Below are 16,825 nucleotides of genomic sequence, written 5' to 3'. Positions count from 1 at the left end.
TCCAGGAACACATAGCTACTCCTATTTAAATGTTTTCCTCAATCGATAAAGCATCACTCCATTAGCTTCTCAAACATTCACAGCAAACTTGAGTACAGAGGCAATATGAAATAATTCAGAGGGTGGAAATTGGTCTTTTATTTTTTATCCTCACCGAGGATATGTTTTTATTGGTTTAAGAGAGAGGGAGGAAGAGAGGGAAACATCATCCTGAGAGAGAAGCATCGATTGGTTGCCTCCTGCACACGCACTCCAACCAGGGATCAAACCCACAACCTAGGTCTGTGCTCTGCCTGGGAACAAACCTGCAGCCTTTTGGTGCACAGGATGGTGCTCCAACCGCCGAGCCGCCGGGCCAGGGCGGGAAGTGTTCAATTTAAGCAGCAGCTTCACAACTGTCACTGTTTGGGGCAAGTTTTCAGCTCTGAGTTTCCTCACTTATGCCTAATAACTTTTCAGATATCTGAGGGACGACATGACCTTCCCAAACGAGGATTCTGTGGTATGATGAGTAGGATTATCCCATGATGGGAAGATTATTTAATCACCAGCGGTAACCAAAACCCAAGCATTTATCAGCTGAATAAAAGTACTGTGGCTTAGACTTATTCCCTGAACAGAAGCCCAAACTTCAGCTTTCCTAAGCCTTTGCTGTTGAAAAGAACTACAAATGAAAATAGAAACAAGGAAAGTTCCAAAAGCACAGATGCAACCGCCCACCCTCACTCCCTGTGGTGGAGTCCCTGTGTGGCAAACATTCTGGGGTGCCGGCCCTCGCTTAGGCTCTGGGGGCAGCAGTGGAGCTGCAGGCCTATGTCAACTGCAATATTCTCCCAGGGCTGACTGCGCTCCGTGTGAGCCCCTCCACTCATTAGGATCACGCTTTGAAGATAAAAAATGAAAAGTAAATATGAAATTGAGGCAGTGTCCTGATTCAGTGACATCTCCAAACAAGATGACTTTAAAAAAAGATCTATGTCTCTCTTCTACCGCTTTTGGTAGAAAAGTCTGCGAGTGTTCAGGGATCCAAACGCAAACCAGCGTCAGTGTGCTGCATTCCTCCGCCAGCTGCAGGGCACAGATAAGCAGCTGAAATGTTACCATTTCCTAAGCAAAAGCCACAACCTTCCACTTGAGAAACAAAACCCAGTGTGTTGTCAGAACTCATTAGCTGAGCTCCATGTTTTCTATATCAAAAAGTCTTTCACTGGTAATAAGTCTCTTGAATTGGCAACACTTATGATAATGTTCACGGTAACAAAATCTCCATTTCAATAGATAATGACCAAAGATCAATCTTGGTAATTCTGTGACACATGAGTGGTTCATTTATTTATTTATTTATTTATTTATTGGGGGGGGGGGGGGGGATGAAGAAATTTTTTTTTTTAGTGTGGAAACTATTTTCTGAAAGTAAACTACACTCAAAATATAGCTATTAGTATTATCCCAATCCTAGCTAATCTGCACATTGCTTATTAGTATATTGATATTACATATTAGTAATCTTAAATGTTCCTCTCTCCATCTATAAATACTCTTCAAAGTTCTGGTTCCCTCCACTCATTTTATTCAGTTAATAGGCATCAAAATGGACAAGAACAAAAAAAGAAAAGAAAAAAAAAAGGACGAGGACCAGAAAGCTGAATGTAAATGCATATTCATCCTTTAAGTTTACAAGTTAACAATGAAGGGAAGAAACAGATCTGAATTTTAAACTGCTGTCATAATTAAAGACTGTCCACTCTAGCTAGCCAATAGGTACATTCAGAGGAAAGAGACAAAATTCAGATAGCAGAGGCTATACGCAATGACAAGCCGGTCTTCTCCTGGCCCAGTTAAAATTTATATCCTGCCAATTAGATAGGGCAGTGGTCGGCAAACTCATTAGTCCACAGAGCCAAACATCAACAGTACAACTATTGAAATTTCTTTTGAGAGACACATTTTTTTAAACTTAAACTTCTTCTAAGGTCACTTCTTCAAAATAGACTCGCCCAGGCCGTGGTATTTTATGGAAAAGCCACATTCAAGGGGCCAAAGAGCCGCATGTGGCTTGAGAGCCACAGTTTGCCAACCACTGAGATAGGGGGTCATTCAATTTTTAAATCAAGCCAATAAAACCCCAAATAATCTTCAATAACACATTATAATGCGGGCTTTTTTAAAAATGGTAAGTTCAAATACCTACTCTTTTAAAGCAGTTCTCAATTATTCAATAGCCAAAAAAACAGAAATTGCCTTGACCAGAACACCATCTTAAGAATCCCTTTAAAACCATACAATTCAACAGATCCCCAGAAAAAGACTGACCCACCCTTTTAAACTACTAATGTTTATCTCACGTAAACAGAAGGACACACGTAACTGTCCTCCAAATACTGGAAGAAAAGGAACTTTCCAGCAAAAGTCAAGAAGTAGAATTTATCAACATGCTTTTCTTGGGAAAAGAAGGGCTAAAAAGAAATAAGCTCAATTGATTATTTTTCCTATTTTTATGTTTTGTTTTTTCATGACTGCACTTAAGTTAACAAGTCAAGAAAACTAGTCATAGGTTCACACTAAAAACAAAAGCAAGCCTTAAATTTAAAAAATTCTCAAACTATCATTTTGCTTAATTCATAAATCAGAAGTGGAAAGGGGTTTTCTTAAAGCACTAACTTATGTTCATACTAAATATATTTAAATATTGGTAAAATATTCTCTAAAACAAGATTAAAAAGTTCTCAAACATACAGCCTAATATAAATCTACATTATGGAGTATATTTTTATATATTAAAAACTTCGGGGGGGAAAACTTTGGTACTATTCAATTCAGCATCAAAAAAAATCCACATAAACAAGTAATTGGAATGATCAAGTTTACAATAAGCACATGAATATATCTATTAATAATATCACACCGCCAAGGTCCATCTGAGCCAGTCATATATTTCTTTGCATTTTCCAAAATGCAAATAGTCTGTCAAAGAAACTAATGTCTGAAAGAAACAGAAGGAATAATGTGTATATTCAAGCTCTCTGGTAAACAAAATGTTGTATAATGTACAAAACAGCAATAAAAATGAACTAGATCAGCATAATACATAGGAATGTGCAAAATAGAAAATATATACAGTATGATTCCGTTCAAAAACTAAAGTACTATTTACAAATCATTCATGGGTAACAATACAAATGGAAGCCAAACAGTGATTATAATAAAGGCCAAGATCATGGATATTCCTAAGAGGGAGGAAGAGAGAAGCATGTAAAAAGAAACAGGCCTAGCTGGCTTGCTCAGTGGCTGAGCATCTACCTATGAACCAGGAGGTCATCATTCGATTCCCAGGCAGGGCACAGGCCTGGGTTGCAGGCTCCATCCCCACTGTGGGGTGTGCAGGAAGCAGCTGGTCAATGATTCTCTCTCATCACTGATGTTTCCATCTCTCTGCCGCTCTCCCTTCCTGGCTGACATCAATAAAATATTAAAATATATATGTAAGATACTTCTCTTATAAAAAATAAAGAATTTACCAAGGCAAATAAATGACTTAAATTGAAAATTTGGTGTAAATTAAATAAAGTTTTACTACAGATTATTATTATTAAATAGTAACAATACAGCCACTGACATTTTCTGCAATGTTAACAAAACTGAACATGTATTAAATATCCTCAAGCTGGACACTGCTTTCTACCCGCCTTCTTAAAACCTCTACTTCAGCACTGAGACAATCTAATCTAATGGAATAAAGTCAGGAAACTGGGTTTTTATTAAACTCCCATGTTCACCATCCTCAGAGCTGGCATCTAGTACAGGAAAAAGCTCCGGGGTAGGAAGGAAGTCTACTTGCCCCGCATTACTGGGCTCTTAAGTTTGTGTTGTTATGGGCACCAGCACAACAGAAAAACTGTAAGGGCGAGGAATCACAAAGCTGACCGGATGAGACAACTTGGTCCATGTGATGTGTATATTAATGAGACAGCCACCTAAAAGCTCCCAAGCATACCCAAATAAGCTGACTTTCAAGAAAGAAAATTATTATATGGGGCTAGGATCATACTGTAACAAAATGGGAGAAGTTAAGGAATCTTCATTTTTCTTAAATCAGATAATCTTGGTCCAAATTACAAGTGTAAACTACAGAATAAAAAGAAATGTAAATCCATCTAAGGGATTTCAGAATAGATAGCTGGTTTTGTCTCCAGCTTCTAAGTGTTCCCACAGAAAAGGATACAAGGTCAGAAGGGATTATTTTATCAGCCAGTAATCAGACAGGTAAATATTAATTGCAGAAATCAGAGTTTAAGATTAGATCCCCTGCTTTTATTTTATGCCCCTGATATATGACAGGGCATTTATTAGGCAACATAATGTGATTACTACCTGGTTCACAGGTAGATGCTCAGCTGGTGGCAGAGTGGAAGACTATGATTTCTGCTTTTACTCTGTAGAATCATTCAGTTCCTGCTGTTTTAAACAAAGCCTTCAAAGGAACATCAGTGTTTAAGAATTTAAAATGTGCTGTACCATTGTAAAGACTTCGTTTTTAGGCATTCTGGCATAGCTTTAGAGTCAGCCTGACCTTGCCTCAAAACCTAATTCAGACATTTATTATTCTGTAATCTTGAGCAGGTCATTTGTCATTAACATGCTTCTGATGGCAACAATATCTCATAGTGTTATTGTAAAGATTAAGTGATCTAATACACACAAGCAATTGGAAGTGTACCAGCACTTAGTAATCACATAATGTTGCCTAATAAATGCCCTGTCATATATCAGTAATTAAACCACACACTCTCTAGGTATGTTTCTTGAGCTTTCAAAAGAAGTATAATTATCTACTCTGACCAAACAGCCTCAAAGGATTATCGGAAAATAAACCAATACAGTTGACCCATGAACAATGCAAGGATTACAGGCTCTGACCCCTACCAGAGTTGAAAATCCACACATAACTTTGACTCGCTCAAAACTTTACTAATAGCCTACTGTTGACCAGAAGCTTTACTGATAGCATATATAGCCAATTAATACATATTTTACACCTAATCAAATTAGATACACTCCCTTCTGTCTTAATCTACTTGGAAATAAAAATAAAAAATATGGGAAGGGTTTTTCCCCCCTTTAAGGAGGCTACAGAAATAGAAAATTACTTTTTAAAAATACAGCTTTGGCAAAAACATAACATTTATCATTTGGGATATTGTCCTTTATCAAAACAACGTCTGTATGTATAAGACAATGTAAACCAAAATCAATGTATGTAATGGTAAATACAGCAGGACAATGAAACTAACATTTAAGAGGCAAGTATGGAAATAGATAGGGGTAGATCAACTACTGCTATCTTCATTCCACTGGGCTATCTCCTTTCAGAGATGCAAGTACTGTTAACCTTGTTGTGTCAGTATTTCCACTGCAGAATTTAAAACAAAATTTTTTTCTAATTAGTGAAGTTGCAGGTCACCATTCAGAAACTACTCTCAACTCTAAATAGAGATATTTTAGCCAACAACTAGTTCATCCTTTTTAAAGTTCACTTTCTTAATAACAAGCTAAATATAATCATAAGCTCAGAAGTCCACATAAAAGGTCTGGAAATGATCACTTTATAAAGTTATATAATAGGCAAAACTAATCTATACTGACCAGATCAATGATTTGCTAGGGTAAGGGGGAGAATTGGCTGTAAAAGAGCATTAGGAACCTTTTTGGGGCAATGGAAATATTCTATATCTTGAATGAGGTAATGGTTTTATAAATGCACACATCTGTCAAATTATACAAGGTTACTTCTGTTACACACAAATATCTTAAAGTTGATTTTAAAAGTATACACACACAATTTAGTCATTTTGCAAATGACTATAACACAACATTCAAATATTCTAAATTCAAGTAGGCACCAAAACTGAACACAAATTTAATAAGATACTGTTCAGTAAAGTCCCCTATCTAGACTTCAGTTTAAATACCTTGTTTATTCCTAAAATCTTAATCTTAGTTTAGACATAAATTTCCTGATGGGCTTATTTTTACATATTAAAACCCCAACAAAATGTTCTTTTCTCAAGCCTATTATAGATGGTCTAATTATCAGAAATAAGTCACTTAGAACTATATGCCATGATCTAATAATTTTTTTCACTAATGAGGAATAATAAATGAGTTCCTGAGTTATCCGATTTAAAATTTTAAAGCAAATCACTTAAACCTTCAGAATAACAAAAGCACAGGTAAAACAAAATGCATATTATAAGTTCATCAGCCAGTATCCTAAATAAAGTTAGAATCTGAAACATATTGTAAACATAATTATATTGGGTTGAGTTTAATCTAGAAAAATATTTCCTATCAATTAAAACCAAGGCCAGAAAAATGCCTAAAAATAAATGTAATAGTCCTGAAATAATTAAATTTCAAGAGTCAAATGTCTTATTGGGCATATAACACTGCTTTACGACTATTTTATTAACCCCTTGAAGACAAAACTTCCCTTTCTCCCTTCAGGGATAGCTTTTGCTTTCAAATTGGACACTTTAAACCAGTCACCAAATGTGTCAGTGGGAAATCCAAGGCAAGACAGAATGTCAGTTATTTTTAAGTCTGTACATTTGGGGCATAAAGTATAAAAATGTGCCCGCTCAAGAATGAAGAGGGGGGCCCAGAGAAAACTTTTTTTCCTCCAGAGGAAAAGAGAAAGGGCAGGAAGCACAAAATGAAGAAACTTAATTAATGACCCAGTGACTACTAGCAAAACTATGTAGTTAGTCATATGATATTTTTCCCCCAAACATTAAGGGTTGTAATTGTTGATTTTAGCCTGATACTAAAATGTCTCTTGTGAGGAAGAAAGAAATTAGGCAATTCAACTAACCGTACAAAAAGGCAATAATTTCTTTGTATTCTTAAAGACAAATAATATTGTGTACATCTACTTGTTAGATTCCACAACCAATAGCATTTCTTGTGTTAAAATTTCTTTTTCTCTTATTTTATTATATATTTTTAAATTAATAGTTGACAGAATTTTCAGACAGACTCTGGTAAAACTACCAGTGTATCAAAAACACACATACACACACACACAAAAAAAAAACCCAGAAGACTATCTTAACCATTCAACATAATTCCAACTCCTCTGCCTATTCCTTGTCAGGCAATAACTGAATGAGGTCAGAGACCATGTAATCTTGTTTTTACCACTCCATCCACAAAGCTACATGCCTAGTAAATAGGCAGCATTTGGTAAATGTTTATGGTGTTAATAAGCCTAAACCAAGTCCCATAAAAGAAATGAGCAAAGATATAAAAGAGGAAGATGTTTCAAGGCAGAGGAAATGCTTCAAAGAGCTCCTACCTGCTCAAAATTCAAACTTAATTAGAACACCTGCTCAAAATTCAAACTTAATTAGAACACATAGAAGTTCTTTTATATATAATAATCAATTTAGCCCTCGTCGGTTTTGCTCAGTAGTTAAGAGAGTCAGCACTCGGAAGGGTTTCAGGTTCGATTCCAAGGCAAGAGCACATTCCTTGTTGCAGGCTAGATGCCTAGAGGCAACTAATCAACCAATCAATGTGCCTCTCTCTCATCCATGTTTCTCTCTGTCTCAACTCCTCCCTTCCACTCTCTCTAAAAAGCAATAGGATAAACAATATCCTCAGAGAGATCAACCAAAGGATTGTATGCATGCATATAAGCCCAACCAATAGACACAGACACCAGGAAAGTGAGGGCATGAGTGGGGAGTGGGAGGGCATTACACATATGTAATACCTTAATCAATAAAATAATAATAAAATAAAGAGGTGCAAATAAATTTAAATGTCTTCCTTGGTGATATTTCCTAATTAAGATTTTTTGGAGGGTGTATACTTTCACACAATGTTATTGTGATCCTTAATATATTTATTGTTTGTAATAAAAATGCATTTTTAAAATAAAAAATATATCGTCAGGGAAAAATTTAAATATATTATATATATATATATATATATATATAAAAAAATATAATCTCCATCTCCAACTTAGCGATGCTTGCTTAACATCATGGACTTATTTTTTAGTACATTAAGAAGTAAAGCCTGCTGAAACCGGTCTGGCTCAGTGGATAGAGCATCGGCCTGCGGACTGGAAGGTCCTGGGTTTGATTCCGGTCAAGGGGCATGTACCTTGGTTGCGGGCACATCCCCAGTGGGAGGTGTGCAAGAGGCAGCTGATCGATGTTTCTAACTCTCTCTCTTCCTCTCTGTAAAAAATCAATAATATATATATATATATATATATATATATATATATATATATATATTTTTTTTTTTTTTTTTTTTTTTTTTTAAGTAAAATCTTATTCTGGCATCCACTGGGAGATTAGTGTAAGAAATATATCTGTAAAGTTCTAAACAGCACAAGTATTTATCATGCTTTCCTAACACTTTCCTTCCAGGTATATCTCATACCAAATAACTCCAGCAATTATTAATCAATTACTAATCTTTTCTATCTGAAACACAAACTCTGCATTAGCAACATCAGACACTGAATGATTTCAGATGGGCAAAAGTATTTTATAATTTCAAGATAAATAAGCAAATTCCTACTAGTATATCAAATGTCAGAATCCCTTGACAGTTATTCAACTCCCATTTAATCTGTTAGCAAATACTGTTTACCTCATAAAAATATTCAAGTTACACAAAAATCTTATTTATCCATACATATTATGGACACACTATGTCAATTTACCCATAGAGTGACTTTTTACCAAGACATAAAAGCTATAAAAGGGAAGCAAAAAAGAAAAAACAGGTATTAAATAAATGCATAACATTTTTATAACCTATCGTTTACCTAGTAGTATTCAATAAAATAATTATTTGATGCCTTTTGTCAATATTTAAATACTAGCTCTAATGAATAATGCCAAAGTTGACATGAAGACTCATTCCAGTGGAGTAAAGGTCTGGTGACCAAAGATATCCAATTCAGGAGGTGAAAATTAGATAAAAATTACATGCTATGTTTAAAGTCTGCTAGGTATGGGATGCTACTTTTAATGCAAATCTCAGTACAATTTTTAAAATATTACATGAAGGATCTTTTCTTGATTATATGAAAACTTAATACCTCCTTCTATGTGTTAATACCACCTTCATATGAAAAAAAGTCACTTAGCATCACCTTTTCATTTCTAATGTTAAAACGGATTTTTAAGAGGCTAGGCCTATTGTTACATATTGCTACACATTTTAATGAATAGCAGCTGGTGGAAGCCAATACAAAATCCTTTACTAAAGGTGTTGGGATATTATAGAACAAGAACAGAATAATCCATATTTAAACAGTGACATCATATCTTAAAGCTCAAAATACTGTGGTCACAGGGGCCAGTGAAATAGTTCCAGCTATCAATTGTCAGCATTAGTGAGCAACTGGCAAAGTAGGAGATCCAGGGTATTGTTTACAATCTATAATAATAAAAGCATAATATGCTAATTAGACCGACCTTCAGGGTGAAGCCAGGGGTGCAAGGACCAAGCCCCTTGCATGAATTTCCTGCACCGGGTCTCTAATCCTATTGTAAAGGCTAAACATTTCTTTTCTTTTTTAAAAAATATATTTTATTGATTTTTTACAGAGAGTAAGGAAGAGGGATAGAGAGTTAGAAACATCAATCAGCTGCCTCCTGCACACCCCCATGGAGGATGTGCCCGCAACCAAGGCACATGACCCTGACGGGAATCAAACCTGGGACCCTTCAGTCCGCAGGCCGACGCTCTATCCACTAAGCCAAATTGGTTAGGACTAAACATTTCTTAATTAACATAAGATCCCTCCATAAGTCATTAGAACATGAAAACTGGCTATGTTGGGACAGCTGCTGCAAAGGCAAATTTTTAATAGAAGGAAAAAAAATGTGAAGACACCTCACCAAAAAAGATAAATGAATCGCAGTAAGCACATCAAAAGATAATCATCGTTAATCACCTGGAAATCACAAAATAAAAATCATGCTAGCTATAAGTACAACCAATGGACATAAAACTCTGGGGAGGGAGGGGATGTGTGGGAGGGAGAGAGGGGGGCAAAAAAAAAATCAATAAAATATATTTTTTTAAAAAATCATGCTAGCATAATACTACAGACCCACAAGAATAGCTAAAGTTAATAAAGACTGAAGATACCAAGTGTTAACAAGTATGCGAAACTCCTGGAATCCTCTTCCATTGCTAATGGGAATGTAAAATAATATAGCCACTTTGAAAAATAGTTCGGCAGCTTTTCATAAAGTTGCAAGCATGCATTTACTATACAACCCTGCAATTTCCACACCTCAGTATTTAACCAAGAGAAATGAAAACACATGCCCATACAAAGACCTGTATAAATTCACAGGAGCTTTATTTGTAACAGCCACTAACTAGCCATTAAACAGAACCTACTACTTTTTTAGAAATGTATTTTTCTTGATTAGAGAGAGGAAGGAAGAGGGAGAGGGAGAGATATAAACATCAATGATGAGAGAGAATCATTGATCAGCTGCCTCCTGCACACCCTACTGGGGGATTGAGCCCCATGTGCGTTTGAACAGAATTGAAACCGGGACCCTTTAGTCCGAAGGCTGGTGCTCTGTCCACTGAGCAAACCGGCTAGGGCTCTACTAATAGTTTTAACAACAGGAATCAATCTCAAAGCATTATACTAAATGAAAGGAAGAAACAAAATAGAACACATTGTATGATTCCATGTTTGTAACATTGGGGGGGGGGGGAATTAACAGTTACAATTATCAGTATCCGCCAGAGGCAGGGATGGAGGAAAGTGATCACAGGGACACGAGGGAATTTCTGGAGTGATAAAATGGAGTTGGTTATACGACTTTATACATTTATAAAAACTCAAACTTTATGGTTAAAAAGGGTGAATTGTGTTTTGTACAAATTATACCTCAATTAAATATTTCCCCCATATGACAGCAAAAAAAGTCAAAGGTACACACACACACACACACACACACGCTCTGGGAAGGCAAGTTTTACTTTTCCTAACTCTTATAGAGTAGGGAGCTAAGAAGTTAATGACCTGCCAACATCAAACCATTAGTTTCTGGAGGAATCATGTTTTGGGATACAGACCATTTTACTGTAAATCTAAACCCAGAATGTATGCTTTAGGTTACCATGAGGATCTATATAATTAAGATGCTTTTTAATGGAGATCCATGAACAGCTTTTAACCCATAGTAAAGCCTTAAAGGAAGTTTCTGCTTACATAGGGCAAGCCAGCTAAAACAGATTAGGCTGAAAGTTGGATAGTGAAGCATAGACATCTCAAATTTGGCTTACCACATTCCTGCCAAGGGTCAAATTTACTTTGGGACTGGATATATATGGAGAGAGAGAGAGAGACATCAATGATGAGAGAAAATCACTGATTGGCTGTCTCTTGTACACCCCATACTGGGTATTGAGCCCGCAACCCAGGCATGTGCCCTTGACCAGAATGGAACCAGGGACCCGTCAGTCTGTGGTCGGCAAATTTCGGCTCTTCCACAAAATACCACCGCCTGGGCGAGTCTATTTTGAAGAAGTGGTGTTAGAAAAAGTTTAAAAAATGTGGCTCTCAGAAGAAATGTCAATCATTGTGCTGTTGATATTTGGCTCTGTTGACTAATGAAGTTTGCCGACCACTGCTCTAGCCACTGAGCCAAACTGGCTAGGGCTGGGACTGGAATATTTTCAAATTCATGTTCAATGTAGTTCCTACACATTAATCCCATTCATCAATGGCTTTCAAAACAACAATCCTGGAAGTTTGAGTACTCAAGTAATTAGGGTCAAATAATAAGAGAGCAGATTTTGCAAGACAACATAATGCCAACAGCTTAAGCAAGATAAGAAAGCTGCTCCTTACTCACCGCATCAACCTTAACCTCAGCCTAAAGAAAACAAATCAAGACTTTTCTTCATCTCTATCACTGACTTCTCAGGAGCCCATCACCTAATCCAGATGTAGGCAATCCATGGAACCTACAATTATTAGTGGCTCAATAAAGCTTACCATATATACCTCACTTCTTCACTTCCTCTTTGTTCTATTCTTCACTCAGTTTTCCTCCTCCCTCTTTCTAATCCTTTTATAAGGTTACTACACATTCACTGTCAGAATGTAAAGAGGGTATTTATGACTAATCAGTGACATTATGACTATAATACAACTTTATTTTTTTGCCCTTCTACTGATTTATGGTGATCATCTCTTTAAAGGCAACTTCTACACTGTACAGGTGTAAATGGCTAGAAAAGAATATTGATCCATTCTTTACCCATAAACACTTTTCCCCTTAAGCAAAAACCACTGAAAATGGACGATTCTTTATTATTTTCACTCCACTGATTCTGAAGGTTAATTCATATATGAAGCGAGTTCACCTATGTATATTAAATGTTTATCCTGAAATTAAAGCTCAAGCTATCTTTAAATACTTAAGAGTCAGTGTAGGAACAGTAATAGGTAATAGCATTAGATATGTCACAATTCTCAATTGTAAGGGAAAGAAACCCAAGCTAACTTAGAATCAGAACGGACTTGCTCACAGAAGGATACTGAGGTGGTACACGGAAACAAAGAATGAACTTCAGGCAGTAAGGCCTCAAAGGCTCAATGCTACCGGATCCATCTCTTTATCTCATGCTTCTCTTTACTCATTGGCCTCATTCTCTCCCACTGTAGACAGACCGCCTGACTCCTGCTAGAGGCAGTCCCAGCTTCAAAACCCAGAAGAAAGCTGACAGTTTTCTCCTGTAGTCTGTGCACCAATATCAGAGAACACCTACTGGCCCTTTGTGTCAAATGCCACTAAGTGCTGTAAGCGGGATAGGTACAAAATAGGCCAGGCCTGGTACACACGTTTAGTAACTCTTAAGTAACCAGAAAATGAGGAATGAGAAGCCATAATGAATAAATGAAAATTTAATTGCCACTATCTGTAATTTATTTTGATTCCATGAATTAAATGCAAGGGCCTCAAAAACAAAACCCAGTGAATACTCTATTCCTTTCACTAGAACTATATATTAAGTGTTGGAGAGTTCTTAATGTTCAAAAAGATCTGACTTAAGGATACAATCTAGAAATTAATTATCCTCCAGATAGAATTCAAAATATAAAAAATAAGAGAAGCTAACCTCTGGCACTGAACCACTGACCTAAAGTTGAAGGACTTTTCTAAACTCACAGGAAAAAGAGAAAAAGGTCAATTTAGCCGAAACCGGTTTGCCTCAATGGATAGAGCACATGTGTCAAACACAAGGCCCGCGGGCCAAATCCGTCCCGCCAGGCCTTGCAATGTGGCCCGCACCGCGCTGTCATCACTGCACTCCGCTGCGTTTCCATCACAATAACAGTTTATGACTGTTCAGTAAACCATTCAGCCCGCGATTTAGGCTGGATTTTAGATTTTGGCCCCTTCTCTGATTGAGTTCGACACCCCTAGGATAGAGCGTCGGCTTGGGGACTGGAAGGTCCCGGGTTCGATTCCAGTCAAGGGCATGTACCTTGGTTGCGGGCATATCCCCAGTAGGGGGTGTGCAAGAGGCAGCTGATCGATGACACTCTCTATCGATGATTCTAACTATCTCTCTCCCTTCCTCTCTGTACAAAATCAATAAAAAATATTTTTTTAAAAAAAAAGGTCAATTTAGTGGGCTTGTATATATGATAGTTTAGCTAAAATAAAAACAAAGAAATCTCATTTTGAAAATTCACTCAGTAAGGCATAAATCAGAACTAAAGAATAAAATGAAACTTGTTGGTGGGTATAAAATCACCACAGCAATGGCTAAGCTTCATGCAGCACTCAAGGAGCTAATATCTCTGGAGAAAAGCTTCTTTCTTTAAAAGACTTTTTTTGGTTGGTTTTTTTTGTTTGTTTGTTTGTTTTAAGGAATCTGAAATTTCCAACCATATCTAAGTTTTAAATTACTTTGTTTCAGAGCTATCATTTCAAAACAATTGAGTGTTACAAATCAAACCCAGCAACCCCAAAGTCCTTGCAGATCCATCACTCAGTTTAACTGATGCAATTTGCTACCAACTAGTTTTTATCTTTTCAGTACTTCCAGTCCCATGCAAGCTGTTTCTGTTCTACATAACTGCAAGTACACTCAGAACACAATTCAAACAACTCACCTAAATTTAGTACGACCTGGGTACACTGTAAGATAGGGGTGTCGAACTCAATCAGAGAAGGGGCCAAAATCTAAAATCCAGCCTAAATCGCGGGCCAAATGGTTTACTGAACAGTCATAAACTGTCATTGTGATGGAAACGCAGCGGAGTGCAGTGATGACAGCGCGGTGCGGGCCACATTGCAAGGCCTGGCGGGACGGATTTGGCCCGCGGGCCTTGTGTTTGACACATGTGCTGTAAGACATAGAAAAAGGCTCACTTTCTACTAATTTCTTATCTTCCAAGCTTAATTTGAGAAAAATGACACTATTTCTTACAAGGAGCAAATGTATAGTTATCCTATATAATAAAAGGCTAATATGCAAATCAACCAAACGATGGAACAACTGGTCGCTATGATGTGCACTAACCACCAGTGGGCAGACACTGAATGCAGGAGCTGCCCCCTGGTGGTCAGTGCACTCCCACAACCGGAGCACCGCTTAGCCAGAAGCCAGCCTCATGGCTGGTGAGCACAGCAGCAGTGGGGGGGAACCTCTTCCACCTGTGGCAGCGCTAAGGATGGCCGACTGCCAGCTCTGGCCCGTTCTGAGAAGTGGGCCTACGCTGGCAGTTGGACATCCCCTGAGGGCCCCCAGACTTCGAGAGCGCAGGCTGGGGTGAGGCCCTCCCCCCAAGTGCACAAATGTTGTGCACCAGGCCTCTATTATAAATAATTAAATGCAGCCCAGGCTGGCAAGGCTCAGTAGTTGAGTGTTGACTTATGAACCAGAGGGTCAGGGATTGAATCCTGGTCAGGGCACATGTCCAAAAGGAGGAAGCCAATCAATGATTCCCATCATTGATATTTCTGTCTCTCTCCCTCTCCCTTCCTCTCTGAAATAAAAAATATTTTTTTAAAGAAATACACTTTTAACTTTTGAGAGGCACATTCTGAATAAAGCTCTTATTAAATGACAGCACTTTAAAAACTAACTTTTCAGCTGAAACCGGTTTGGCTCAATGGATAGAGCGTCGGCTTGGGGACTGAATGGTCCCAGGTTCGATTCCGGTCAAGGGCGGCATGTACCTTGGTTGCGGGCATATCCCCGGTGGGGGGGGTGTGCAGGAGGCAGCTGATCGATGACTCTCTCATCGATGTTTCTAACTATCTCTCTCCCTTCCTCTCTGTACAAAATCAATAAAATATATTTTTAAAAAAAAACAAAAAACAAAAAAACTAACTTTTCATTCCTAAATACACTTGAAAGAATATAATAGCTAAAAGCAATCTTCCACGATATTCAATCAAAAAGAACTATCATGTTCAACAATTTTTGTTGAGAAATAGAAAGTACTACAATAAAAAGTGGGTCAATCCATCCCATTTACTTATCTATGAAAATTTTTTTTTAGATAATTCAAGTGTTTTCTTATCTGAGATATCCTTCAACAACATGAAAAAGGCTAACTATTTCTACAGAGAGTCAACAAGTGATCTTTGGTAGTGATTATAAAAGATTAATCTGCCACCTAGAACAATTTAAGGCTTCAAAATGGAATTTAGAAATGGAACAGCAATCACTCTAATGCACAAAAACAGAGTTAATACTACTTATTTCACAGTTCTGGAGCCAAGCTCACCTTGGTATAATTTTTACTCCTAAAATGTGCAATGCGAGTAGGCAAAGGGTCTGTTCTTCAAAACTGAACTGATTCTGGTCTTGCTTTGGTTTTTCTGGTTTATTCAAGTAGGAAACAGTAGCTACAGTGTCTGACATGAACTTGATACTTGTGCTTACTACTGAGCTAAGTATATTCCCTGAGCTCTAGAAAACTGATACAGCATTGAGCTTCTTGAGTTAACCCTTAGTCACTACAAGACTGTTCTCATTCAGGCCCAAGAAGGAAACAGGCCTGCAGCCCCACAAAAATAACCGCTCTTCCAAATCCCCACCTTGTTTCCCAGCCCAAGTTTTACAAGAGTGATTAGGAAAAACCCACCACCACCACCACCACCTTAGTCACATACTACTATGGAAGTCTTCCTACCATTACTCCCAGGAGTACTGCAAGATCTCATCTTGATTTTTTGGCTGCCTTTCACTTGATGTAATCATAGCATGAAGCTTTGAAATCGGACCCTGGGATAGACCATTCCCTTCAAAGCGTCTATCATTACTCCGGGTGAGTCAGCTTCTGGGCGGCTGCCAATGTGCTTTTTGTTGAGTTTATCAAGGAACCATATTTTCTGTAGAGTTGAAATGATGGCCAAAACACTGCATTTCAAAAGAGTCCCTCAAAGTGTTTATCAAAGCCACTCACATGCGTTAGTGAAAGAAGGGGTTTTACATAGTATCATGTTAAAAGATTCTCTTATGTGCAAGAGTCCAAAAAAAGTCCTGTAAAATCTTCTGATAAGTTTGCTTAGAGTTTATGCTAATATGTACATTTAAAAGCTTTTTATTATGTCCTTAAGGAAGGAAAAGTTATTTTCTGTACCAGGTAAATGAACTGAAGAAGTTTGAAGTTAACAAAAACATAAGATATCCAAGAATTCTCTGAAGCTACACAGAATATCTCTGAAGAGAAAAATATTTTCTACTGTTCCTTTTTAGAGGAGCCCACTAATAAAATTTTTTACTGTTCTTAGTTTTGAGA

General features: G+C 37.3%; 1 protein-coding gene across 15 annotated transcripts in view; it reads right to left on the bottom strand.

The window, feature by feature from the left end:
- Positions 1 to 16,825, bottom strand: part of MTMR3 (myotubularin related protein 3) — a 74,673-nt gene that overhangs the window by 43,775 nt on the left and 14,073 nt on the right. The window lies entirely within an intron of this gene.

Source organism: Pipistrellus kuhlii, unplaced genomic scaffold (genome assembly GCF_014108245.1).
Source record: "Pipistrellus kuhlii isolate mPipKuh1 unplaced genomic scaffold, mPipKuh1.p scaffold_m20_p_20, whole genome shotgun sequence".
NCBI lineage: Eukaryota > Metazoa > Chordata > Mammalia > Chiroptera > Vespertilionidae > Pipistrellus > Pipistrellus kuhlii.
Note: the sequence above shows the minus strand (reverse complement) of the source record. Positions and strands in the feature narration are given on the sequence as shown.